The following is a 26509-nucleotide window of genomic DNA, read 5'->3' as shown; positions in this document are numbered from 1 at the left end:
CTCCTGATTGTTGGGGTGTTGTATGGTTTCCAGGCTGTATGGCCGTGTTCTAGTGGCATTTTCTCCTGATGTTTCACCTGCATCTGTGGCTGGCATCTTCAGAGGATCCTGATACTAGAACATGGTCATACAGCCTGGAAACCACACATAGGGTTGGATTCCAACAACAACTGTGCTCTTGCTCTGTGCTTTTTCTTATTACAGGCCCATTCCCACATGGTTTTTATTGACTTAGGTCCCATCATCCCCAGCATAGTATTTGGCTTTTTCTGTCTAAAATATTTACTTTATTTTTATTTTATTTATTTGTTTTATAGGCCACCCTTCCCCAGAAGGGCTCAGGGTGGCTTATAGCAGATACCATTATAATAAAACAGATCAGTAAAACCTGTATTTTTAATTACAATTCTGATAATTACAATTCTTTCATATCTTGGTGCCATTCCAAATACGGCCTCCCATGCCAACAACTATACCATCAAGGGGAGGAAAAGGGAATAAAGCAAACAGTAAAACCCAGTTCTAACAATGCTAAGTGTGAAATATTTTTAATGTTCATTCAAAAGCATTCAACCTGCATAGAAATCTATAGTACTTTTTGCATTTGGGAAAACTATCTTTTTTTATTACAGTTTTTTCAGTTTATTATATTTTTTAACAAGAGAACACATTTTGGAATATTAGAACCTCGTTATTTGTTTCAGTAAATTCAAACATGCTCCCCTCAAAATGATTACACTACTGCACAGTATTTGCCATGTTGTAAAAACAAGGTAAATAGGGGTGGGAATGAACAGGATTTTCCCAAGAAAGCTCAGACAGGCCTTGAAAATCTTGAGACTGTCGCAAAACCTGAGCAGCTGGCAACTCTATCACCATGAAGTATCCATATGGAATACCAAGATGTGTCAAACTACCCAAAACGATTTTGGATAATGTGGAGATAGAATAAATAATTCAGTATCTTCAACACTTTCAACAGCAGGTAGTGGATATGCTACCTGCTTTTACGATGTGCCAAAATATAACATGTGAGAGAAGGAGACAAAAAGAGAGAGTGCTTGCTTCTTCAAACTGTTGTTGTGGATATATTGCTTGAGGAACTTCTTATTCTTCAGGCATATGATCCCTATCACAGATTTGCCAGTAACAAGCAATATGCAGTTTGTTAGCAGAAGCTTGGCTGAAAACTCGTCACTGACAAACAACTTTGTAGTAAGTATATTAAACTTTCTCCACCATTACTAGCAATTTTGAATGCAAAATGTCCTAGAGAATGTGTGTGTTTTAAAAATTAGTACATTCAAAGACCAAATTAGGACAGCCATTTTGAAGTCTGTCTAGGTACCCACACAAACACAATACTGAAATTATACAAATTCATTGCATTCTTTCAAATTATACAAGTAGCCATATGTTGTTACTTCTGTCCACATTAAAAAGCAAAGGAAAAATAGGTATACAGTGGAACCTCGGTTTTCATTGGTAATCTGTCCGAAAAGAATCGATGAAGACTGAAACTGATGAAAACCGAGTCAAACTTTTCCATAGGAATCAATGTAAAACCAATTAATCCGTTCTAGGCACTCCAAAAAACATACCAAAAACACATTTTGGGTGAATAAACATAGTGTTTAAGGCTGAAAACAGTAACAAACAATAACACTAGGACCAGCTTCAGAGCCAGTGGACCAATGTCGCACCAGAAAGCTGTCCAAAGAGGTCTGTTTCTGATGCCTCTTTAAGATTTGTCTGAAATGGGGCAAGACATTGTCATTAAACAAGCTGAGGACACGGCCTGCAACAGCTTTGTCCGGGTGATTTTTCTCCACAAACCTCTGCACCTTACAGCAAATCAATGAAAACCGATACAAATTTTTCACTGAAAAAATTGATGAAAACCGAAACCGATTAAAACCAAAGGCAATGAAAACCGAGGTTCCACTGTACTTCAAAATGGAAACCTAATATTTCCACCAACTGATCTTTCAGTACACAGGGGTCACAGTCTTACTATCCTATATGTAAAAGACCGTTCTGTTTTTTAGCCTTGAACTGAACAAAGACCACTTCGCTGATGCATACCTATACTTTGAACATAGTGAAGTGATTTAAGATCAGAAGAACAGGAACTTAAATGCATACCCATAGCTCTGGAAAACCATTAGGAAACTTTAACCCTAACCATGAAACATTAAACAAAAAAGTAAAAAGTGAAGGCCTTGCTTCCTTGTATCACATTCTGTCAGTTCCTTTGTAGGTGAAATGTGGTAGTCTAGATTATGGGGTTCATTTGCACAGGGATTGCTTTTGGGAGGTAAATGGGCCGCATGATGTAGCCAAGTTCAGATAAACAAAACATGACAGACAATTAATTGAGAGTAAACTTTAGAGAATTCAACAGGACTTACTTCGAAGTAAATATGCAAAGGACTGTGATGTCCATGTTATGATTCAATTAATGTAATAAAAGCTTGAAACATTACAGTTGGTCATGCACCTCTGCGGTATTGCAAAATCCTATCAGTTACCTACTTTCCAAACAATTAAAGCAAAATGAACACATTTTACAGACCCTAATCAAATTAGGCTTTGGGAATGTTCTTTCCTCTGAAAAGTCAACTGTCATGTGCCTAGAATATGTTCCTTATTGAAACCAAAGTCCTATTTACATTCATTTTTACTTGAAAAATAAAAGCAGTGTAATAAATCACAGTGAAATAGAGAACAGCAGCTGTTTCCTTGCGTATGCTAGAGAAGATTCTTAACAACCAAGATTTTGCTTTTCTTTTCTCCCTCAGTTCCACGACTTTTCCCATTGTAAGTGCAACTGATACCTTGATGGCGTAAGGTATATGGAACTTGGAATCCTACTTTCATTAGTCTTTCAGCAAGTTAGATTTCTGCGTGTTGTCTAAAATACATTCACAGTAAAATTTACTGTATGTTGAACGGGTTTCGCATACTGCAAAATGTACAGAACAAGGAACAGAAAGATGGTTGCTTGTTTCCATCTCTGCCAGGGAACATACAAAACATCTAACACAATGTACATATCCAAGTTTAAGATAATCTTTGCTCCCTTTGTGTTAAGTGTGGAATGCGTTCAGAAACATGTATCTCTCTGCTTCCTCCCTAAGTAATAACTTGGTTCAGGTGTTATTAATAAACCCAGTTTTTATTTTAAATAACGATGCTATTCTGTAACCTTTGAAGCTCACACATAAGCCTAACTTAGCCCAGCTTTAGCTCATCTGGTCTTTAAAACTGCTCCTTTCATGTGGCTGGCCCACCAGCCACACATACTGCTTCTCAAAGAAGCCACGGCACTCCAACAGCGTGAGAATGATTTGCATGATTGTATTATTTGAGCTTCAAGGAGCTCCGAGAGCCATGTGCAAAAGAAACTACTACCAAGTAATGTACAGGTTTTAGTTAAACTAGATAAGACCATTTTGCCAGTGCAGTCCTGGGCATGGTCGCTCAGAAGAAAGTGTCACTGAGTTCCAGGGAACTTACTCCCTTCTAAATGTGCTTATGACTACAGCACATGTCAGGTTTCCTGTTGTAACAACAACAGCCCTCATAACAAAAACTTTAGCGATGCCCTGTTGAATTCATTTATAGGGATTCTGAACCAGAGATGGGCAATTACATTTTAAAAGGCAAGCGTCTTTTAAAAGCAAATCATTACATTTTAGGAAAATTAAAACAATGCATTTAAAATACAGAATCAGACTTCTGTAAACTTTCCCTGCAATTCTGAGATTTTGGCACCGTGCTGTGCTATCAATGCAATTATTTCATAGGCCATAAATGGGCTCCGATGACATTAGATTTCCTACTTTTATTATACTTAAATTAAGACAAAATTAAAGCAAATTGCTTTGATTGCCTAATTCTTTTTTTTCCTGAGGAAAATGCTCTGTGTTTTAATCAAATGTGATCAATAAAAGCTGTTGGACAAGTAATTATTACAGAAATGTCATTACAGTGGGCCCAATTAGAAGTATTGAAATTGGAGAAAGTACAAAAACTTAGCTGTTGTAAAAAAAAAAATTAAAACCGTCACAAAAAAATGCTTACCTTACTAGTGAATGTCACTTTGCATTCTGTATATGCAGATATATTTCAAGATTCCAATGGAAAGTCCCTCCCCCCCACCCCCGCCATAAAGTAATCGCTGTTTTAATGTGTAAAGGGGAAAGTCCATAGATTATAATATTCCATTTCATCCGTGGCTCAGTTTACTTTCCATAAGAGAGCTGGGAACTATTTGGTAGGGGAAGACTTTAGTTTGAAACTCAGGACATAGTGCCATGCTTCCAAATGTTTCCAGCAACTGGTAATTAAGATATCATGAACTATAAGGACAGTCAGCAGAGTGAGACCTGGGCAGTAGTACCTTCCTGCTTCTAGGGGTCTGCTCCTAAGGATCAGTGGAGATCAGGAACAGTGTGAGAGCAAAGTTGGGTTCTGCAGTGGAAGGGGAAATCAGTAGAAATTGCCTTCCTTCCCTCCACCATCGGTACTGATATGCTGCCAGCATTCAATGTTGCTACACTGTAGTAATGGCACTGCATGATCCAAATCCATATGTGTACCAAATGTCATTTTGCTACAACAATATTGCTTTAGTAACACCATTAACATTTCAAAATTAGTCAAGTGTTCTAATTCACAGAACCTAACGTTCAGCCAATATTGTAATCCCGACATCAACTTTGTTCAAGCAAAAGAAAGGTAGAAATGTTCAGAAAACGTTGAAGTATGCATAGCATAATTGCTCATAGCATCTGAATGTGGAGTTGTACTGTATACTAATCATACTAAGATGGCAAAGACATCAAGATGTTCCATACTTAAGTCTCCTTTACTTCAACAAACCATATCAGAGGTGCTTTGCTGATGCAATTTTTTCTATGTGGAAATAAATTTTCTATAGAGGGGCAGAAACTGATAACCATAATAAAGTTATATTTGACTGGAAGCCGCTGATTCATATGAATTGGGAGCATTCACCATACAGCCATACCAAAAACCAGAGAGCATCTGAAGCGAAATTATGGAAGTTCTCTAAGATTCTCCCTCCATTTCTTGCAATTCACACTACAAATGGCAATCAGCTAACACTTTACTGCATTGGTCAACTAGGATTTTATTTTGAGAAACAGAGGGTAGCTTTATGAGTGTGTGTGTGTGTGTGTGTGTGTGTGTGTGTGTACACAATATTTCAGAGGAAAATACTTCAGACAATGGACTGTGTTTTGCACGAAAGGGTATATTACACAAGAATTTATCCAATCACTTCCTGATTTTTTCAACTTTTGCTGCTAAGAATCATCAGTATTGTCTGAAATCAAAATATTGATTTATGAATAAGAGACATTTCGTTCCACAGTTCTCCGAGAAACAAATTTCATACAAGACTTTTAATTTACAATAATGTGTTCTTCCCATATATGTCAAGAATCACCAGGACTGAAATCAAAAGCTATACAACATAAGCGGCACTCAGATAATTTGTGAAAGTGTGGTTTTAAAGAACTTTAGCTTCAACTGTCTTTTAACTAAATAAGAAACAGGAGCAGAAGACATGTGCCACACAGACAGCTATCGGCTTCCTTGAGCTTAATCTGATTAAAGTATGGCTCTCAAAAAACGTTAAGAGTGCCACGTCAGAGCGCAGGAAAAGATAAAAATAGTCCATGACAGGAAATCATTTTGAACCAGTAATATTAATATATCTGTTAGGGAAATTTCCTGGGTTTTATTGTAAAGGTTTCCTATAATGTGCTCCTCCAACTTTCCTCTATTATTGTTTTAACTGAGATAATACCGTGATGTACAAGAAGAATTAATACTACCCTTCCCTAGGTAAGATATCCCTGGCATACAGAGCTATGTCACTCAGTATAGTAAATATTCAAGGACAGGTAGGAGTCCAGAATGAGTTGGCACACCATCATATTTAAACCATTGTGCTTAAAAAAATCTGGCTTAATATCTCAGGGTCAGAGTCAAAGACCAGTATGTGCGGACTGCTGCCAAAACCCCTGAACTACCAGAGGGCCCAGGATCCATTGCAGGAAATAGACTCTGGGCCCATATCAGTATAAAGAGATAACCCTAGAGCTCCCTGTAATGTTCCATGAGGGTTTTTTTCCCCTAATGCCTCCCTTTGGCACTTCTTCGGAACTCTCTCAGCCCCACCCACCTCACATGGTGTTTGTTGTTGGGGGGGGGAGGGAAAGGAGATCGTAATCCCTTTGAATCTCCTTACAGCAGAGAAAAGGGGGATATAAAACTCTTCTTCTTCTCTAAACAGGAAATGGAGATAATGCAAAAAGGTTTCTACAGTATCAACAGGACTAGTGAGAGCTACCAAGACTCCCCTCTAACCTCGCTCACACCATCATGACTCCACCTCAAAACATCATATGAAAACAGATCACAGGATTTTCCTAATTCCACTGATCTCCAGGATTTTGTCCTCTAGTTCCCTTTCTTGCCACATAATGTGGTACTATTGCTTTCCTGTGTTTTTCAGTGGCAGCTCAACTACTTCCCCACTGTGTGCTTCTGCCCTTATATTTAGGAACCCTATGCTGCCCATTTAAAGTTCACTGTAGCGATTTGTTCTTGAAAAGGTGCTAAGCGCAACTGTGTAGCTTAGAAGGCACTTTCCCCTTCCCTTTACATGAAAAAAATGTATACAAAGCATCACATTCTTTAGCTAGCTTGAATAAAACAAGCTATTATAACAACCCAAACCCTAAATCCATTTAAATGTCACAAGTACCGAAAAACACCATCAATCAAATGAGCTATCTTCTTTTTTTAAAAGCTCAATATCCATCTAGTACATAATTGTGATTCAAGATTTCTTTGAACTAAACCCTGTAACATCTGACCATTAATATGCTGGCTTAGTCCTAGGTCACGTAGCATCTCCTCTCTGATCTCTTTTATTTTTTTTCCATAGGCAAACAGCCCAGTGAGTAACTTCACTAGCAATATAAATTATTATTCCAATACTGGGAAATTTCCTCTAACCTCATTTAAACATACGGCACTTTTAATGAGATTCAAATGGTATGTTATGGTTTGTATGTATATTATAACTCCAGAGAACCACGAGTAGCTATAGCGGTAAAAAAACAGACGTACATTTTCTTCCAGCTGAAGTTTTTGCAGCTTACTATAGACACAGGTATGGCAGCATACAATATGGTCTTTGCTGGAACCCCACAAGACAACAGCCACACCAACCAATCCTACAACTATATTTCAGCATACCTCTTCCAAAACTTTTAGCATGCAAGGATCCAATGTCAAAATAAAATTTCAATTTTGAACCATCCTTTTTTAAATGGCATTGCTTCTATTGTGCAGTATCTTCTAACCTTCCTCTTTCCCTTTGAAACTCTTTATGGAGAAGGAAGGAGCCATGTTTTAACAGCTCCCAAGACATAAAGGAGACCATAATATCCATTACTAGAACCTAATACTGTCTTTCTTACCTTGGCTTTTGCTCACTTCACTATACAAGCAATTTTTACCAAGGTTTCAAATGAGAGTTTTCCAGCTTCTCAATTTCTGTCTGTTGTCTTCTACTGTAATCAGCTGGAAGAAAGGGGAAAAGCTTTCTAACAGACCAATTCCAAACAATATTAAGGCATGAACTGGAGCAGTCTGATCATAGGCTGGTACTGGTGACCCAGTGAATGGTGGGTAATTCTCAGAATTAGAGCAAAGCTAAGTTCTATAACCAGAGAGTTAATCTGAGTAAAGAAATAGGTACCAAGTGTTATGAGTGCCCGTTTTCCAGTCTGCACCAAATTCCTCAACATCCAAACTATTACACAGAAACACAATGGTTTAAAATTAAAAGTCAAAACTTCAGAAATTTGTTTAGCATTTTTGAAAGACACAATTGAAGATATTACACCAACAAAGACATTTAAATTTAAACCTCTAGCTAGCATACAGGGTGAGGGGGAGAGGTAGGATTGTATAGTCCAAAACACATTAGCCATTATTCCTTAAGTCGAAGATTTTATTCACATAATGTCCAGACACCTTCATTATTTGCGAATGGCAAAGGTACTCAAAATGCCTACACTAAAAGTACTTGTTCTCCAAACTACCCAATATTCAACATCTGGCCATACTTTACGGAATTACTTTGCAAATTAAAATGCAGCTTGTCTTTTCCTGAGACCAACTGCACAGAAATGAGTGGGTAAGAAAACAAGTGACTGTATACTGTACAAACTGACCTCCCAGCACACAGTACCAGAAAGGCCAACATTCTCCAAATGTGAGCTGCAAAAACCAAGGCGGTTAGAGGATTCGTGTTCACGTCCATGAGATCAGCAGCCTTCCCTAACTCTGGCACCCATGTAAACCTGAGCACAAATGATAACTGCCTTCCTTCAAAGCAATTTCTTCTGGCAGAAACATAGAGAAGTGGCCTGCCTGCCCTTCCCCAAGGCTGATTTCCTCATTCTCCTAGAACACAGCCAGCCTTGATTCTTCACCTCCCTCAGCCAGATGGGCAAATACAGCCGTAGGCTTAGCTATCTTAAGTGGACAGCTCAGTGGAGACATCTAAATGCACAGCTGTGGTCAAATATATCACATGAAGTTTTTTTTTATTTTTTTGCAAAACAGCAAGAATACAAAATAGCCGAAAACTATTTATAGGTATAAATAATCTCAGACACTCGAGCACAGGGGAGAAATTGTCAGAAATGGAAAGCATTCCTCCAAACGCCTACATTCAATGAGTATGTGATGAGGGAGGATATATGCACGATCATTCTGTATCTATCTATCTATGTGTGCATGTGTGTGTAGGAAAATGCTTGCATACACACATTCACATATATACTTATGGAGCAGAACAATATAAAATACATAATCATACCACAGAATTACAGAAATAGTATGTACAGAATGAGATTCACTGGACTGTCACAGGGGAGGGGAGGGAGTTAGGGGTGGCATTGCAAGGGAGGAGAGGGAGGGGGAGGGGTCCCAGCATCTGAACATTGCCCACCCACCCTAGCAGAGGGAGGGGGAGGGTGCCATACAAGGGAAGTGAGGAGAGGAGGGGAAGGAGTGAGGGGTGGCATGCAAGGGAGGGGCCCGGCATCTGAACATGGCCCACCCACCCTATTGGAGGGAGGGGGAGGGTACTATGCAAGGGAAGGAAAGGGAGGAAGGGAGGGAGTGAGGGATGAGGGGTGGCATGCAAGGGAGGGGAGGGAAGGGAGGGGGCTCAATTCTTACATTGCTAATTACAGTGTGCCTAAAATATATGTTTATATTTAAATCAATGCAACTCATTGCCACTGGGGTGCTAGAAAACAATACAGGAGCAACTTCAAGACGAAGGTGAAGAACAAAGAACCCTTTTACATTATTACGGAACTCTCATCAGCTTCTTAATTATTTTTAATGAGGCAGGTACAGCTGGCCCTGACATGAATAGCCCAGGCTAGCCTGATCTCAGAAGGAAGGCAGATCTCAGAGCTGAGTCATCCCTGACAAGTATTTGCATGGGAGAAGTCCGAGGAATACCAAGAGCATGGCACCAAGGCAGGCAATGGCAAACCACCTCTGAATGCCTCTTGCCTTGAAAACCCTACCAGGGTTGCCATAATTCAAATGTGACTTCATGGGGAGGCGGCAGGTATGACCGGCCACAAAGCGTGATTTTTTCAATAGTACTTCGTCTCTGGTTACCACAGCACCAAAGGGCAAAACTGACTCAAAGCTATATGTAGAAGATTACACTTACAGTTTTTTTCCGTTAAAATGTTTAAAATCAATGAAATACAGATAGAGAAAAACAGCTTGAGGTTCACATCCCAAAGGGCAAATTTTCATTTCTCCTCCTTACATGCAGTAGACATGATTCATTCACTGGACTGCCGTAGTGTAGCAATCCAAGCTAAGAAGGCGGGGGTGAAGAGCCCTTGTTCCTCTTCTTGTGGGTACAGAAAAAAAGATATCCAGATTCATGAACACAGAAATTCCAAAATTTACCAAACAGAAAATAATAACTGCTGCAAGACAAGCCTGTGTACATTAGAAATGTCCGCATAAACGTTACTTGGATTTTGTAAATTTACTACCAGCTACCAAACTTGGGATTCCTACAACTCTTCAGAAGGAAAAGGACTGGGGAAGGGAGAGATTCCTGCCAGAACTCAATGGAACCATAGGGAAACAGAAGGCAAAGTCTGTATTTTACGCACATTTTATGGGATGCCACAAAGAAATCCTATCACAAACATGCAGGACAGCGATGACGGTGAAGCAAGGAGCAAGAGAAGAGAGTGTTTGAGTTGCCTCAACCTTCTGTTCTCCTCCTCTCTCATCCTTGAGACCGCACCCCTCAAGCAACTCCTCCGCCAATCACAACCACCAGACCTTTTCCATTTTGTAGTGAGTGTTTTGATTGTAAACTTATTTTTTTTAAAAAAACCAAGATGTCTTTCAATTACTACTTTGCTCAGTGTTTGTACTCATCCGTTTTTCCATTTCTGTTCCTCGCTCCGTTGATGGCGATATCATGTGCTGTAGGTTTTCTTATGCCATGATTGGTGTTAGAACAACAACACACTGATACAGCAGAGACAGATAGGTATGTAGCAGCTGGAGTGAAAAAATATCCCCACTGGGCTGGGATCTGGAATGTGTCCTGCTATTATCACTTTATTTCTTATAGAACAATAACAGTGCTACGGTGCAATTTCCTACAGTGCGACCATCTTCAGGAACACTTCTAGCACGTTACAGCAGTACTGGCTGAATCAGAATTGTGTTTTTACAGTATCAGGACCAGGCCCCAGTATGGATTCAGCACAGAAAACTGAGATTACAGAATAGGAAACAGGTCAAAATTAAGCCAGTCAAAATGAAGGAGAGTCATCATCAGGGACTGGGAGCTGTAAGGCTACACGCAGCAGAGGACTGGAGAGTTGAACAGACTGGCAGTAGCAATCTTGAAGAGGACTACGGCAAGTCTGCCTGGGTCAGAAGACGACAGTGAGCAACAACGCTACTCACTTTTCAGGCAAGCGCCAGAGCTGACATGGAAATATTTTAGAGCAATGGTTCCCAATCTTTTTAGTATGGTGACCCACAAGGCCAAATATATTTAGTATGGTGATCTATGCAGGGCCAGTTTAAGGGTTTTTTGCTTCCCAGGAGCAGCAGTGGCGTGGGAGGTTAAGAGCTCGGGTATCTAATCTGGAGGAACTGGGTTTGATTCTCCGCTCTGCCGCCTGAGCTGTGGAGGCTTATCTGGGGAACTCAGATTAGCCTGTGCACTCACTCCCACACACGCCAGCTGGGTGACCTTGGGCTAGTCACAGCTTCTCAGAGCTCTCTCAGCCCCACCTACCTCACAGGGTGTTTGTTGTGAGGGGGGAAGGGCAAGGAGATTGTCAGCCCCTTTGAGTCTCCTGCAGGAGAGAAAGGGGGGGTATAAATCCAAACTCTTCTTCTTCTTCCTCTTCTTGACACAGATCTAGTCCAGTATTCCATTTCGACAGCAGGCAACCAGACGCTTTTGAAAAACCAACAAGCGTTGCACAAGGGGTGGGGCTGCCCTCAAACTAGCTGAATTCTGAAGTACGCAGCCTTTGCAAATGGAGGTTGTATTCCAGCCTTTGACCAAGAGACTGGACTGTTTGAGGAACTGCACCAAGACAACCCAAATGCATCTTTTTTTTCCTCCTCAGTTTTTCCTTATGCACTAAACAGCTCCCACCCACTCTCCATCCAGCCTTTCTTCCAGTTACTACCATAAAGTCGGAACTTGCCAGATAGATAAATTTTATTTCCTTTATTATTGCCTTATAGAAAGGAGATCCAACTGTGAGAAGTTGGCAAGAAGGAAAAAAGAAATAAATAAATTCAAAAGGTAGGAGAAGTCATTAGGGAAGGAAGACCTGGGACATACTTCCAAAAGCTTTGGGGCCCACTTTTGGGTCTGAACCCAAAACCTGGTAAATGTTGTTTTATAGCCATGAGCGATCTGAGGGAATCAATCACATTATTTAAGAGTATAGTTAGGTAGTAGGTCTCTTTGAATATCACAGCCTCAAGCCTGAAAGTGGATCAACTAGTAAGTGTCAGTACTGCCAGCCAGTGGCGTACCTAGGAAAACTGGAGCCATGGGCAAAACCTGAGTTTGATGCCCCCCCATGGGCGGCCACCCTCTCCCACCGTGACCAAACAATGATTTTTTTTCCACCATGTTTCAAAGTCACCATCACATTATAGAACATGCCCCAACTCACAAATTTAATCACAGCAATGGGCCATGCCATACAGCAGAAATATTTTTTTGAAAACATTTTCAAAATGCTTTCAAAATGTTTTATTACTGCTATGAAAACATTTTATGGTGTTATATCTAGTCCCCCCAATTGGGGGAAACAGCATCACTTTCAGTGTTATTTAAACTGGGGACCCCAGATTCTCCCTTTAAGCTGCATTTAAAAAGAGAATCTGGGCTCCCTAGTTTAAACAAGTGATGCTGGAATCCAACCCCAAACAGCATTATTTTCAATGGTGTTTAAACTAGGGAGCCCAGATTCTCCTTTTAAATCCACCTTAAAGGAAGATTGGGGGTTGGGCGGTATACAAGTCTAATAAATAAATAAATAAATAAATAAAATAAACAACATTGAAAGTGATGCTGCTTTGGGGTGGATTATCCCCCACCCTGAAACAGCATCACTTTCAATGTTTAAACTGGGGACCTCAGATTCTCCCTTTAAATCCATGCCGAAGGGGGTGGATTTAATAATAATAATAACAACCTTTATTAGGCATTGAGAGAACAAAAGAAAGAAAACAACCATTGGTAGGAAGGGGGTGGATTTAAAAGGAAAATCTGGGGAAATTTAGAGAGTGCCTGCTGTCAGGGGTGCAATTATTAAGATAGTAGCACCAAAATTTCAGAGTATCTTCGTGAGACCCTACTGATGATACCACCCAGGTTTGGTGAAGTTTGGTTCAGGGGGTCCAAAGTTATGGACCCTCAAAGGTGTAGCCCCATCTCCTATTAGCTCCCATTGGAAACAATGGGGGATGGGGCACTCCCTTTGGGAGTCCATAACTTTGGACTCCCTAAACCAAACCTCACCAAACCTGGGTAATTTCATCAGGAGAGTCTCCTGAAAAATCCCGGAAATTGTGGTGCTGCTAGCCTTAAAAATGTGCCCTCTGCAGGCCAGAAACGGAAAAACGCTGAAAATAAAAAAAATCCCACAAACAAACCTACAGTTTTTGCGCCCCTCCCCACAAGGTGGCGCCCTGGGCAACTGCCCACTTTGCCCAATGGGAGGAACGCCTCTGCTGCCAGTGGATACATATATGAGAGGGCAGGAGAAAGCATTGAGAAAACAACTGGTTTAGAAAATGCCGCATGGCAAATGTTGGACTGGTATATACTAACCTACAGAATCTTCACAGATGGCCTTTGAGGCCCTTAACTTAAAGAAAAATAAATTAAAACCAAGGATCACTGAAGTCTGTTTACATTCCTGCTTTTGTAGTACACTGCACGGATACCAGCTGTGCAAATTTCCCAGAGCCTTGTGCACAATTCGCTGCAAACCAGCTCCAGTCCTGACAGTCTCTTCCATTCAAGGTTCTGCTGGGTATCTGTTGGTAATGAATATCTGTTGGCATTCCAATTTCCTATCCTATTCTAAGATTTTATTCTTGTTCCTCTGTTCCTTATTTCCAGGAGATTTTGTTATAAATTTAATAAGACCGCTGCTTTATCACACAGATAACCAAACCAGGATTAGCAGAGGTACAGTTATCACATTATCCTGGCAAGGCATTCTGGAGGCATCCACTCAGGTCACATTTATGTACCCAATCCCAAGGTTGTGTGCACTACAGAAGCATCATAGTTCAGATACAACATTCAGCAATCTGGAAAAAAAATTAAAAAGAATATGGCACCAATAAGACATAAGTAATAAACTGAGGTCATTTCCCCCTCATTCAAGTGATTCCAGTGCTTAAATTTGCTTGTAAAAGGAACATGTTAATCCTACATATTTCTGGATTATATTTCCATTATATTAAGAAAATTTCAGCATTTCTGATTTCTAAATGCTGAATAGAATTCTGCATTCTTCTAGCATGTAGTTCTTTTATCCCACCTTTCCTAAATGACCCAAGGCAGCTAACTAAGAGCTAAGAATGACTAAGGGACTCCATGAAACCAAAAATAACACAATAAAATCAACACATTCAATTAAAGTAACAACAACAAACACTTCCCTACAAAATAAACAGCCCAGGAACAGCTTCAAGCCAATACAACATCAAGCAGAGGTTTGTTTAAAGAAGGCAGACTTGCATGCCTTGAGAAATGTTAGCTGCAGAGCTCTCTACATGTTCTCAGGAAGGCCATTCCATAATGGTGGTGCAACACCAGAAAAGTCTCAGGAATCAACAGTAACAGAATATACTTCACAAAGAGGAGAAAAAAATGAGAGAAAAAGAGAGAGAAAACAGCTGTAAGGAATTTAACTGACCAAAGAGGGGCTCAGTTCTGGCCAAACAAGCATCTCCAACTATCCAACTGATAATGTGCCTAGCACTCACTACCCCCAAAATTGTTGAGAAACCTGGGTTGGCTCCTCCCAAGTGTAGGAGGACACATTTGGCTCGAACCCCACATGCACAGCATATCCTGCCCTGCAGATCATATGGTTGTTAATATAGTTTCCATGAAGCATGGCTATGCATCACTCATTGTAGAATAGTTATATTTATGCTCAGAGCATGCAAACTATATGTTATAGAGCTCACCTGGAAACCTATGAGGTAGGGGAGGTAGCAGTAAAGAAGCATTTTTCTCTGCTACTGTTGCACTTGCTGAATATGATCCAGCTCATTTAGGTGATTCAGATTTCCTCACAGAGAAACTGGAATGTGGCCTTTAGTTGTGACATTTTAGCATAATTTTCAGTTGGTAAAACCTCTCAGATCTGATATAACCTGGATGCTGATTTATCAATAGCTCCTGCATTTGCTCCAGCTGATACTTTTTCATGGATCATTTTGGTCTAATCTCTCTGAGAGATGTTACCAAAGTTCTTTACTCTGAGAGAGCTGCTACCTATCATTGGGCCTTTTGCCCACCACCATAGTTTACAGCAGTCACTACATACAGTATTATGGAAGGTTACAAATTGATTGCTGGTTGAGAAAATTTCCCCTAAAGTGCTCAATAAAGCAGTGATAAGATCTATATTGAAAAAAAAAGCCTGTATTGGATGCTCAAGTACCAGCTAACTGCAGGCCAGTTTCTAATTTTGTGGGAAAAGAACAGGTGATGGCTGATGAACAGGTTACAGAAATAGCTGGACAACATCTGCCCTTGACCCTTTTCAATCTGCTTTCAGGGCTGAGCCAGAGATAGCTTTGTTGCCGATCTTAGTTTACAGCTAGATAAGGGAACTCCCTCCCTATTGGTCCTCGTGGACATATAAGCTTCCTTTGATAAGTCACTTGCTACTGCTGGAGCATTTGAGATCAGGTATCAGTATGGGAGTGTAAGTCTGAGGTGGAGTGAATCATTTTTGATTGGTTGGATGCAAGTGGCTAAAAGAGAATTGACTGAAATTCAATCCTGACAAAGAGAAATAATGCTGTTCAATAAGACATCTGTTTTGGAGGGGGTGCTACTCTCTACTTTAGATACTGTTCATCCTTTTGACAGACACGATGAAGAACTTGGGCATCCCTGATAAACAGATTCTGCAGTGGTCAAAAGTCCATTTTACCAGCTACATTTGGTCTGTAAACTGTTTCCTATTAAGAGACTGACAATGGCCACAATGACCCATGTAACAACAACCCCATGGCTTGACTATCGTACCAGACTATATGTGGGATGCCCTTGATGATGATGTGAAAACCTCAGCAGGTGTAAAATGAGATAGCCCATTTACTATCAGGTTGGACAGCAAAGATCAAATTATTCTATTCAGCAGTATTTGCATTAGCTGCCCATTGGTTTCCAAGTCCAATATGGAGAGCTAATGTTTATCTTTAACTGTTTTCATGACTTGGTGCCTGCATACCTGAAAGACCATCTCTCCCAGTATGAGCTCATGTGGCAGCTTTGTTCGGCATAGCAACTCCTTTTAGTTCTTCCAATCACCATGAAAGTACATTTCTGCTGCTGCCTGTTCGTGGGTTTTTTCTGAAGCCACTCTGAAGTTGTGGAACCACCACTCTGCGGAAGTAAGATTCCACATCTCAACTACGGGTGTGGGGGGGGGTTGGGGGGGGTGCTTCAAAAACAAAGCTTTTTAGAAGAAACTTTTTATGGGGTGACCTGAAAGACTGGCATCTCTGTCAGATTTTATTATTAAGATTTTCTGCTTGTTATAATTTGTGTTATTCTCAAACATGTTACACTGTGGTGATTTTATTACTGTTATTTACCTTGAGCCAGTTATCTGGGGAAAAGAAGGACCTATGAATTTTTAAAATAAATAGATGATAAAGGAGGTAATTTAGAATTATAATCCTCATATAGAAGTGTACAGAAAAAAGATACAACTGCAAGCAAACACATGCATACGGAAGGGATTAAATATTACAGTAGAATTTCAAGTATATGCAACTGTATGCTTTTAATAGCCCTCCTAACATATTTTCAAAAAATAAAAAAACACATAATGTATTACATTTTACACTGCCCCTCAGGTACCTGTTCGTATGAATAAACAGTATTATTTCTAACAGATTCTGACCTTAAAGACCTTCAGGGTAAATACTCAAAATATATTTACCCCTTAAAATTTGACAATTGTATTTTAAAAGACAAATGGTATGCTTATTACACTTTTACACAGGAAAAAAAGCCATTATTTTAACTGATGGAGCTATAAGAGAAAAAACCCTGATGGCTGTAAAAGCCACCAAACTACTAAGACAGCACTGAGGTGTGCCGTTGGAACATGGATTATTTTGTTGAAATATCTAACATGATACTAAGACCCAAGGCAAATTTCAGATATGGAGCTTAGGTCTGGTTTGCTCATTTTTTTTAAAAAAATAACAAAGATTTAAGAGCGGGGGGGAGGTGGGAGCACAAGCATGCCACTTGGTATTTTCCAGTTCATAAGCAGACCAATGAAATAACATTCATATGCAAAATATTGTTTGCACCACAATTTTGCAAATCTTCAGTTTGAAGAAGAAAACAAAATGAAGAAACATTCAATTTCTCAAAAAGATGTAAGAAAGGACTGTGCCCAAACTCTTAGCAGCTTTTAAAACAAATTAAATCACTGGCTGTAATACTAGCTCTTTTTTGAAATATTTCTCTTCAAAGCCCACTTACGAGGGTCTCATATTGAGCCCTTCCTGAAGGGCACTTTCACCAACATTCTTAAATGTCTCTCTAGGCTGCTTTCAATTGTGCTTAAAGTTTTTCTTTTTTCAGCTTAACAACATACTGCAAATCTACAGAGATATACCACACAGTGCCAAATGTGCTGAAAAATTTAATACAGTTGTTGTCGGTAGTATGGGAAGTAGCCATGCAGATGCACACATCTGAATGATTCATGCCTATGTTCATTATAACATGCCATATTACTCAAGCACACAAAAGATCCTTTCAGTGTTACCCAAGCAACTATTTGTGGAAGGCTCAGGTAGCCTCTGAACTGTACTAGGTAGGCTTTCCCACCATTTCTACGACTGGGTTGTTTTTGAAGGTAGCATATGAGATATTTAAAGCTCATCTGCTCAGCCTGAAGAACTCCAGAAAGGTGAAGGGAGCACCCCCCCCCCTTTGGCAAATCCCCTTTTCAAGGGACCAGAAAACTGAGGCAAGCTCAAAAAACAAAAGTAAAATTTACTGAACAAACTAGATGAGATCAAGAGATTTTTCAAATGGATGGAAATCAGGCAAGAGATAATGATATACGAATATCAGTTTTTGGCACAGGCACAGTTCTTAATCAAGCTTTATACATTTCTTCAGTTGCTTAGATGTTCTGAGAGATTCTTAACTTTAAGGTGGTTCAGTTTTTACTTCAAGATGGTTCAGTTAGATATTACTTGCTAATGGATTCAGAATGACTTTGGGTTCTAACAGACTGGTACCCTTTCACACAGTACACATACAGCCTCGACACTTGTTAGCTACCCACTTCACACAAATCTCTCCTAACTTTAGCAGAATACTTGTATATCAGACTGGGAATCCACCTGTGTGTCTAATTCCAGTACTAACTGGATTAGGAATTCTTCTAAACCCAAAAGATGTATTCCCTTCCCTTGTCACCTATGGAAAGTCCCACTACTTTTCCACCTTCAGCTTTGACCATTAAATAAACTCCTAGTTTCCTTCTGAGTATTCTCTGCTTTCAGCACACACTGAACTCAGTATATTTCAAGTCAGATTCACTCCGACAGTCACAGTTTTTGGGCAGTAAAAATGAGGAAAAACAAGCCCTAAAATGGCAGCAGAATAGTTGGGCCATGTCCTACTGCATGGTGCCATCTCCCACACCTCTACCAACCAGAAAACTCTCCAAAGCTATGTCCTCATCACCCTCTGAGCCCAATGGTCGAGGGTTCACTGCAGCTGGTGTTTTCTGAAGCCTATCCAGCTGGGTGCTGGTCCTGGGCTATGCAAAGGCTACCAGTGTGCCCTCAGAGCCCTGAATGAGGTCCATGGAAATTGTGGGGGCCTGGGAGATTCCTGGTTATCCTCTTTTGGTAGATTTGAAGCACCCCTGAAGGATTCACACCCAAACCCAGAAAGGATTTTTCCTTCTTTTTCAGGACCTCAGAAGACCCTCCGGATTTCTTAGAAGACCTCTCCTCCTCCATGTTCATACATTGGAAAACTTTTCTTGCTTTTTTATTTTTTGGAATAGTTATGTTTAGAAAGTTTTGGAGCTATGGCAATAAAAACTGTCCCGCACAACAGAATTATTCAAACTGAAGAGGTCCAACCCTTTTTCATCCAGCAGCCCTTACAAAATTTTCATAGACATGTCTTCAACACCACTAGGCAGCCTGGATGATTGGAGCCCCACTGAAGGAGAACATGCAGAACGACCATTGGTCACTTACTGTGCCTCGCTAAAACAACAATAAAACCCAAATAATTATCAAAGGCCTTTCTTTCTTTCTTTCTTTTTTTTTTTAAAAGGCCATTTCCTTTAAAAGGCTGTTGTAGAATGAGAAAAAATAACTACCAACTGCAGCTACCAAAATTACTCACCAAAATATTCAATATGACCTTAAACATTCATTTTGTGTTAATCCACAGCAAAGTGCTGTAGAAAGAGACTACAGATTTCTTCAGAGAGATGGTTTAATAAAATGTGAGCCATAACTACTGGATAAAGAACTAGAGATGACTATACCTGGAAAACAGATGGAACAGTTAAGAGCAATTAGACATAGCTAGTGGCTATGACTATAGTATTGGTGTACAAAGCCATTCTACGACTTCCCAATAGGAGAAGGAAAATGGCAGTCATTAGGAGGCAATGCAAACATACTATCCTGAAATACTCCGGGGATATGTGAGAGCTGACAATGTCACCATGGAATGACTGTACCCAACAGACTGCAATTACAGTAATAATATATTAGAATAGCAATGTAATAAGAAATATGTGGTCCATTTTGCCTCACACTCAATGCCACAAAAACAGATAATCTCCTAGCACTATATGTTTAAAATCAATAGGCAGGCCTAGTAACCTGAGGCGATTCTCAAACAACAAAGGGCTAAAATGGAGGGTGGGTGGAAATGGAACAACTCACTGGACTACCTAAAAATTATTCATAAAGACATCAATACGGTCTTAAAAAATTCACTTTGCATTAATCAGATTTGCTGTTAATAAATACGTTGGCAGATGGTAGCTTTACAGTTTAAAAGTGACAAGTTTCTTTACATTTTTGCTTTCATAACCTGCTCTACACATTTCATTTTAAAGGTTTAATTCTTGCATTTGTTCTGTGTATATGTGTATATACTGTTCACAGAGCTAAGCTCGGAAATGCCTGGAGATCTGTGCAAATCAGGATAAATTTGCTGTAAAGGCAGATTGACTTCACAAATTACTGTCTGGGGACAGCGAGTATATGTGGGAGAAGCAAGATCATACTTTCTGGATTCATCCCAGTCTCTATGCACATTCCAGATAACTGGTGTAGAAATGAATGTACGAAGCACTGTACTTGTGACCATGAATCCTAAGAAATGCAGGGTCTTGATTACATGTACTGTCCCTGTACGATGTATGAGTTATACCCCAAAAGAACATAAAGACAAGAGACAGACAGCAGTCACAGGGTCCCTTTCCCCAAACTGTAAATTTCACACTGCCCTAAAGTGTTTGATCAAGGTATTATTCTCAACATAGCAATGCAAACCATTAACAGTAATAGAGGATGTTCTTTGGTTATTGGTTGTCCTGGCAAACTGCAGCTGTTACCTGGATTTCACATCAAGTGCAGAGATGTACTAATATAGATGCTTAATTGATTTTGCAATGGGACAAGTCCATTTGCCGTTTCAGTTATGTATGGAAGCAGAAATCCAGGAGGCCACAATAATATGTCCAGAATCACACCAACAGCAGAGACTAGAGTAGTAGTGGAGTTTAACAGCCCAATCCGGGGGTGGAGGAATCCCCTTCTGGATGGGGCGAGGGCTTTTGCTGACAGAAGTGCCCTCTCCGGGGCACTTATACTGGCACCCGGCCGCTGCAGAGTCCTGGGATGCCTGGCCACAGCGTCCAGTTCTCCACTAGAACTTCCCTGTTGCCCCAAACTGTGTTGGTGTGGTGGGGGTGTTCCAGGGGTGGTGGTGGTGGAGTCAACCTTAGTTGGCTTCCACTGCCAGTTTAACCTCCTTGCACAGGGGAGGGGGGGTTTCGGACAAACGCCGTGATTTTTGCAGTGTAACTCCACTTCCCCCTATGGGGGAGTTAAAGGTAGGGGTTTTTTTAAAAAAACTTCTTGGGCTTCCTGCATCATTGGAAAGCCCTTTGGACTGAGGGGGTTGGGGTGGCATCAGAGAGGCACTGTCCCTGCCTGCATGACAGCTCTGGATTGGGCTGCAAGAAACATGAGATGATAAATCTTACTTCCCTCACGTGATTCCCTCATGTGACTTCTACATTCCTGTATTACAGAAGCAACATGGAATATAACCATGGAGAAGTTATCATCACTTCCAAAAAACTATGAATTGAAATTAAGATGTTACATGAAAACCACAGCAACTTACCGCATGATTAATAGTTTACATTCTCCCAAAACACAGGGTCTTCATTTAAGGATGTGTGGCATCATTTAAAGTAAGCTTAAGGTTAATTCCTTTAAAATATTCATCTTGTTTGTGTTAAGACCTGATGAGATAAATCTGTTTAACTGTGTTCATGGGATTTTGCTAGCTTCTTGATATCTAATTACGTTACTCCTGTGGCCAGAAGACTGCATGCTGATGAGACTCCCTTCTTTACCTGATTTTGAAGACTCTGAGTTGACACCCAGATGAAAAGATATATATTCTGCAAAACACTGAGCAAAAGCAAAAATAATATTCTGACCAACAAACAGTTACTAATTGGAGCTGTAGTTTGTATTTCCAACCAGCTCAGATGTATGAAAGTTTCGCTAATTATTTCACAAGTCTATTCTTATAAGGCAACAAAAGCTTTGCAGTTTTCCCTTTTCCACCTCCAGTCTCTTTACTCCTTACATTTTAGGTTTGTAGAGAATCTTGGGAATTGTTTTGTTTTGGTTAAAATGCATTTCACGCACCTCCCTTTATGTATATTGGTATTTACACTGCCGATACTAAAATGTAATGAAATCGTGTGTTATGATTCAGTATTCCTACATTTATGATTTTTAATTAGCATAGTTTATCCTCTTAAAGTGTCTTGTATTTATTTTATTTCTATATTATTCATAGGTTTAGCTTATTTTCAAATAATCAAGACATATGGCTGTATATTAAAAGAAACTGTGCTATCTATTTTTCAACATTACTCCAGCCTATAAAGCTCTTCCTTCTTTCAAAAACCTTTTAATGACTATAGATGGGTGTTTCACTTACTGTAATACCCCCACTTAAATAAAGTTTAAGGGACCACAAAACACACATTCCGTACTGCAATTTATGTCCCGTCAGCTGAAAATCTTACATTCTTCTGCTGACAAATTATTGATTAATCTCAGCAAAATCTCATGCGATCACATGGACTCGCCAAGCATCATGGATGCCAGAAAAATCAGCTCTTCCACTTGCCTCTTTCCTTATTTCTGACAAAAGTTGAATAGGGGCAAGGGGGATAATCAAAGCAACTTCTCTGATCATAAGGTAAATCTACCTACAAGGAGTAGTAAGAAAATGTAACTTAAGTCCACCATATTCTGCAGTCCCCCATGTTGATCATAAAGTGTACTGCCACTTTTGTTCCCTTTGTTACCAGTCCTTTATAACTGCTACAACTATCAATAATGGGTGTAGGTCCTTCAACGGTTCACTCTTGGAAAAACCACTTGTTTCAGTATGAAAAGAACAAGCATAGGTCTAGTTGTACTGATCAAGGCTGTCGTCGCTGTTGTACATTTTCTGGGCAGAGTGGTTGTAGTCTGGGAGTTTTTTTTTTCTTAACATTTTGCTGATATCTATGGCTGGCACCTTCAGAGGCATGTTTTTGTTAAGACTTATGCCCCAGAGATAAACACATCTTACTATGACATGAGTCTGAAGATGCCAGGTACAGATGCAGATGAAATGTTAGGAGCAAAAACGATAGGACAACGGCCACACAGCTTGGAAAATCCATGATAGGTCTTGATTCTTTGACTGAAACCAATGGAGACTTCATATTTTAACTTTGGATAGCTACTATTGCTTTCTTCCTATTGTCATTGTTGTTATTTCTCATTAAGCCTGTACCTATGTCAGCTGGTTAAATATTTTTCCTCCACAATCAAATGCCAATAGGAAAGAAAGCGCTGTGACCTCTTCATTACTCCACATTCGGTTAGTGTAGATTTATTTGACGTGTGAAGGTTATATTGCACATAAGTACATGACAGATTGTAAGTTTGCTAACTTCAAATCAGTTTTTAAGTGCTTCCAGTACTTTTCTCTTAAAATGTAAGTTATTTGACAAATTAGAATTAAGTTATCTCAGGTCAATGTAACTGTACGTTAAACTAATGAGGTGTATGCCTATGAGTTATGTCTGATTAGCTTAATACAGTTAGCACTGGACAGCTTGGGCTGCTGACCTTGAAGGAGCTGAGATAACATTGAAATGTGTTGGAGGATGTGGTTGTGATGTAGAAAAAATTTACATAATAGTTTGTCATACATACTCCTACAAAATAGGATTGTTTCGAAGTCGGCCAATGTAAAACCCACACAATACCTCAGGCAAAACAGAATTTTATGTATGTATTTGTTTCCGACTGGCAGCTTATAGAGAATTAGAAGAAGCGCAGCCAGAGAGAAAATAATTATTTTAAGGTTTGTATTCTAAATACTGTAAAAGCAGCCAATTCTACAAGTTTGCATTATAGTAAATCAAAACACACAAAACAAGGCAGCATGGAAGCAAAGCAAAGTTTAAGTGAGCATTCACACAACTCCTTCTGTTCATAGATTGTGTAGGAAGTTCTGGTCTCAAAAAAAGCAGGCTTGTCCAACTCATGTTACCATTATCCCAAGCATACGTTTAATTCATCTTATCTCTTATTTGAACTGGATTTCTCTTTAAGTCATAGTGCAAGAATATAACTGTGAAAGTTCATCCTTTGATGGTTTTGACTTCAAAATCTCTCCTCCTAAATAAGAAAACCAAATAAACTCACGATTGAAAACTATGACTATTTGTTGTACTCTGTCTCACAAAAAGATGTTGGTACAATCTTTGTTGTAAAATGCTCTGTCTGGGTCCTAGTGCCTACCTGGTCCTGCTCCCCCCCCCCCCATCCATTTGAAAGTTTGATGACAGTCATTCAATGAACTACAAATACTCTTGTATCAAAGTATTATGTTCAATAATGCATAAAATAATGGTTTCGACAAAGGCAGTGTGTAAAAATGAATGACAATTCTCATATTCATCAGAACTATATTCTAGTGCGGAAGCATACAATTTTCTCAAACACTGCACCTCAAACTGACCCTATTAACATCTTTATCTGAGACAGTCTATAGCCAGATGGAGTTTTCCAGTAACTAAGAGGCAACTTTTCTGTTTTGCTAAACTGTTTCATGAGCTGCATGTGACAGTGATAGAGCCAGTAGGGTGCCACAAAGGAAGCACTGGACTTAAACTGGAGGAGACCCAATCTACATCAAGCCATTAATTGTATGAAGTGAGTCGCTCTGAGTCGGAGAAGTTCAGGAAGAGTGGCCTACAAATCGAACAAATAAATGAATCATCACACACAAATCACTATGTCCCAGATTAGCCTTTCAAGGATGAAGGGAGGATAAAATGGGAAAGGCCTGCACAATGGGAATTGCACCTCCATAGTTGGAATGTCTTTATTACAGCCAATCATACTATATAATTGAACAGAATATTTCCGACAATTAACCAGAAAAAGTAAGGGCTGCTGGGAAACATAGTCCTCAGCCATCTGAGAAGTCCCAGATTCCAGCTCATACTGGAGGGACCAGGACTACACTACCCAGCAGCCCTTGCTATAGGAAGCAATACTCTGCTCCTCCCCACTCAGTGTGCTTCTCCCTGGAAGTGGTGAGCCTTGTAAAGGGGAAAAGGTGTAAGAGGAAGCCATATTCGCCTCCTCCCCCGAAAGAATGCTTCTTCCTACCAGGATTAGGTCCTTGTGATGAACTGTGAAGAATTTCCTGCCTGGAAACGCAGGACAAACTCTGTCAAACTGCATGGAGCTGAAAGAGCCCATCTGCAAATTTAGGGGAGCCTGTATCTCTAAGACCTGTTATGCACGGGCCTCTGCAGTGGTTCCACACCAGCATTTCTGAAGCTGGTGTGGGGCCGGGGCCATGAGTGGCCCCAGCCTGTGGAGGCACTTCCGCATGGAGGCGCCTCCATTTCATGGTTCTGCCATTACCTCCTTTCCCTGTGGAGCTCCACAGGGAGAGGAGGTAAGTGGGGGAACCACAGGAGGCACCGAAAAGTGGCACCGGCAAAGCAACACTTTTTCTGGGGAAAAACATGTTTCCCCGTTGGTTGGGGGGAAATACCATGGAGCCACCTCGCTTCAGAGGTGGCAGCTGTGCAAACAGCACCCCACGGACGGTGGTTTTACCTTTCCTGGGGCGTTGGTGTTGGCCTGTGCAGAACAAGCCTAACTGTGTGGGGGAAAACTTTTAAGAAAGCTTTCTTTATCATTGAAGGCCAATGGAGAGGAAAGGCAAGAGAAGCTGGCTCCCTCAGTGGGCGCAGTTAATCTACCAACCATTTTCTAGAGCTCATTGTATTTGTTAGTGCAATAGGCTGTACTGTAGTAAGATGTAAATATGCTGATGTATTTCTTTTGACATACTGACTACATGGACTATTGATGACAGCTTGCAGCAAAGCCTGTACACAACACTTTACTAATTACAGCTTTGCCCTCTCCCCAACATCCATTCATGATGTCAGATAAGAGGATGGGGTAGCAGCCCAGCAGGTCCCATCCAGACTCAGCTCCTAAAATTTGAGCAAAACAAAATTGATAGTGCAGTTAATCCAACCAGAGGGAAAGGAGTAGGCAATACTGTACCAAGATTCCTCTCTTTAAATCCCACAAGTACAATAATTACATGGACAATACGATCATGTTCTAAATGTTTTCTGAGTCATTGATTGTACACACAAATTTAAAGGAAAAGAATATTGCCTGAGTCTTTTTATTCAATAATCTAAATCACTTATGTAGACATTTACTGGTTTGTTGTTTGGGGCAAATAACTCCTCTCCATGAGCATTTCAGCCTATGGGAGGCAGGGACCCCTCTTTCCTATACACCGGAGCCCCGAGCTGAATCAGACCGCTGCTAACTTTTGACATGCCTTACCCCAAACATGCTACGTATCTGCCGGAAGGGAAGTCACATCCAGGGAACCTGGACCTAACTCATTAAAAATTGTAATGTGTAGTTTGGCCCTAAATCTATATAATGGTGTGCAATGCTGCACCCACAACGAGATGCTCTATCAGTGAAAAGTCTTTACTGATTTATTACGGAGTTTGATCAATTATAAGTGATATTTTATATAGTAAATTATGGTTCAGGCCCTTGAACTACTGTCTGGAGAACAGAGTGATTCTTCAAATGACAGGAATTGGCCATCTCTTCTCTCAGGTCTCTCGTCTACTAGACGTTCTTTGATGGGGAGATATCAGAGACTGAAACTGAGCCTCGTAAATGCAAAGCACAGAATCTCTCTCTGTCAGCTAACATCCTC

At 40.2% G+C, this 26509-nt stretch overlaps 1 protein-coding gene across 1 annotated transcript in view; it reads right to left on the bottom strand.

The window, feature by feature from the left end:
* The window catches only part of GTDC1 (glycosyltransferase like domain containing 1), a 250026-nt gene that overhangs the window by 142823 nt on the left and 80694 nt on the right, over window positions 1–26509 (bottom strand).

The sequence above is a fragment of the Sphaerodactylus townsendi genome, linkage group LG02 (genome assembly GCF_021028975.2).
Source record: "Sphaerodactylus townsendi isolate TG3544 linkage group LG02, MPM_Stown_v2.3, whole genome shotgun sequence".
NCBI lineage: Eukaryota > Metazoa > Chordata > Lepidosauria > Squamata > Sphaerodactylidae > Sphaerodactylus > Sphaerodactylus townsendi.
The sequence above is the reverse complement of the archived record's forward strand: the minus strand, read 5'-3'. Positions and strand labels throughout refer to the sequence as shown.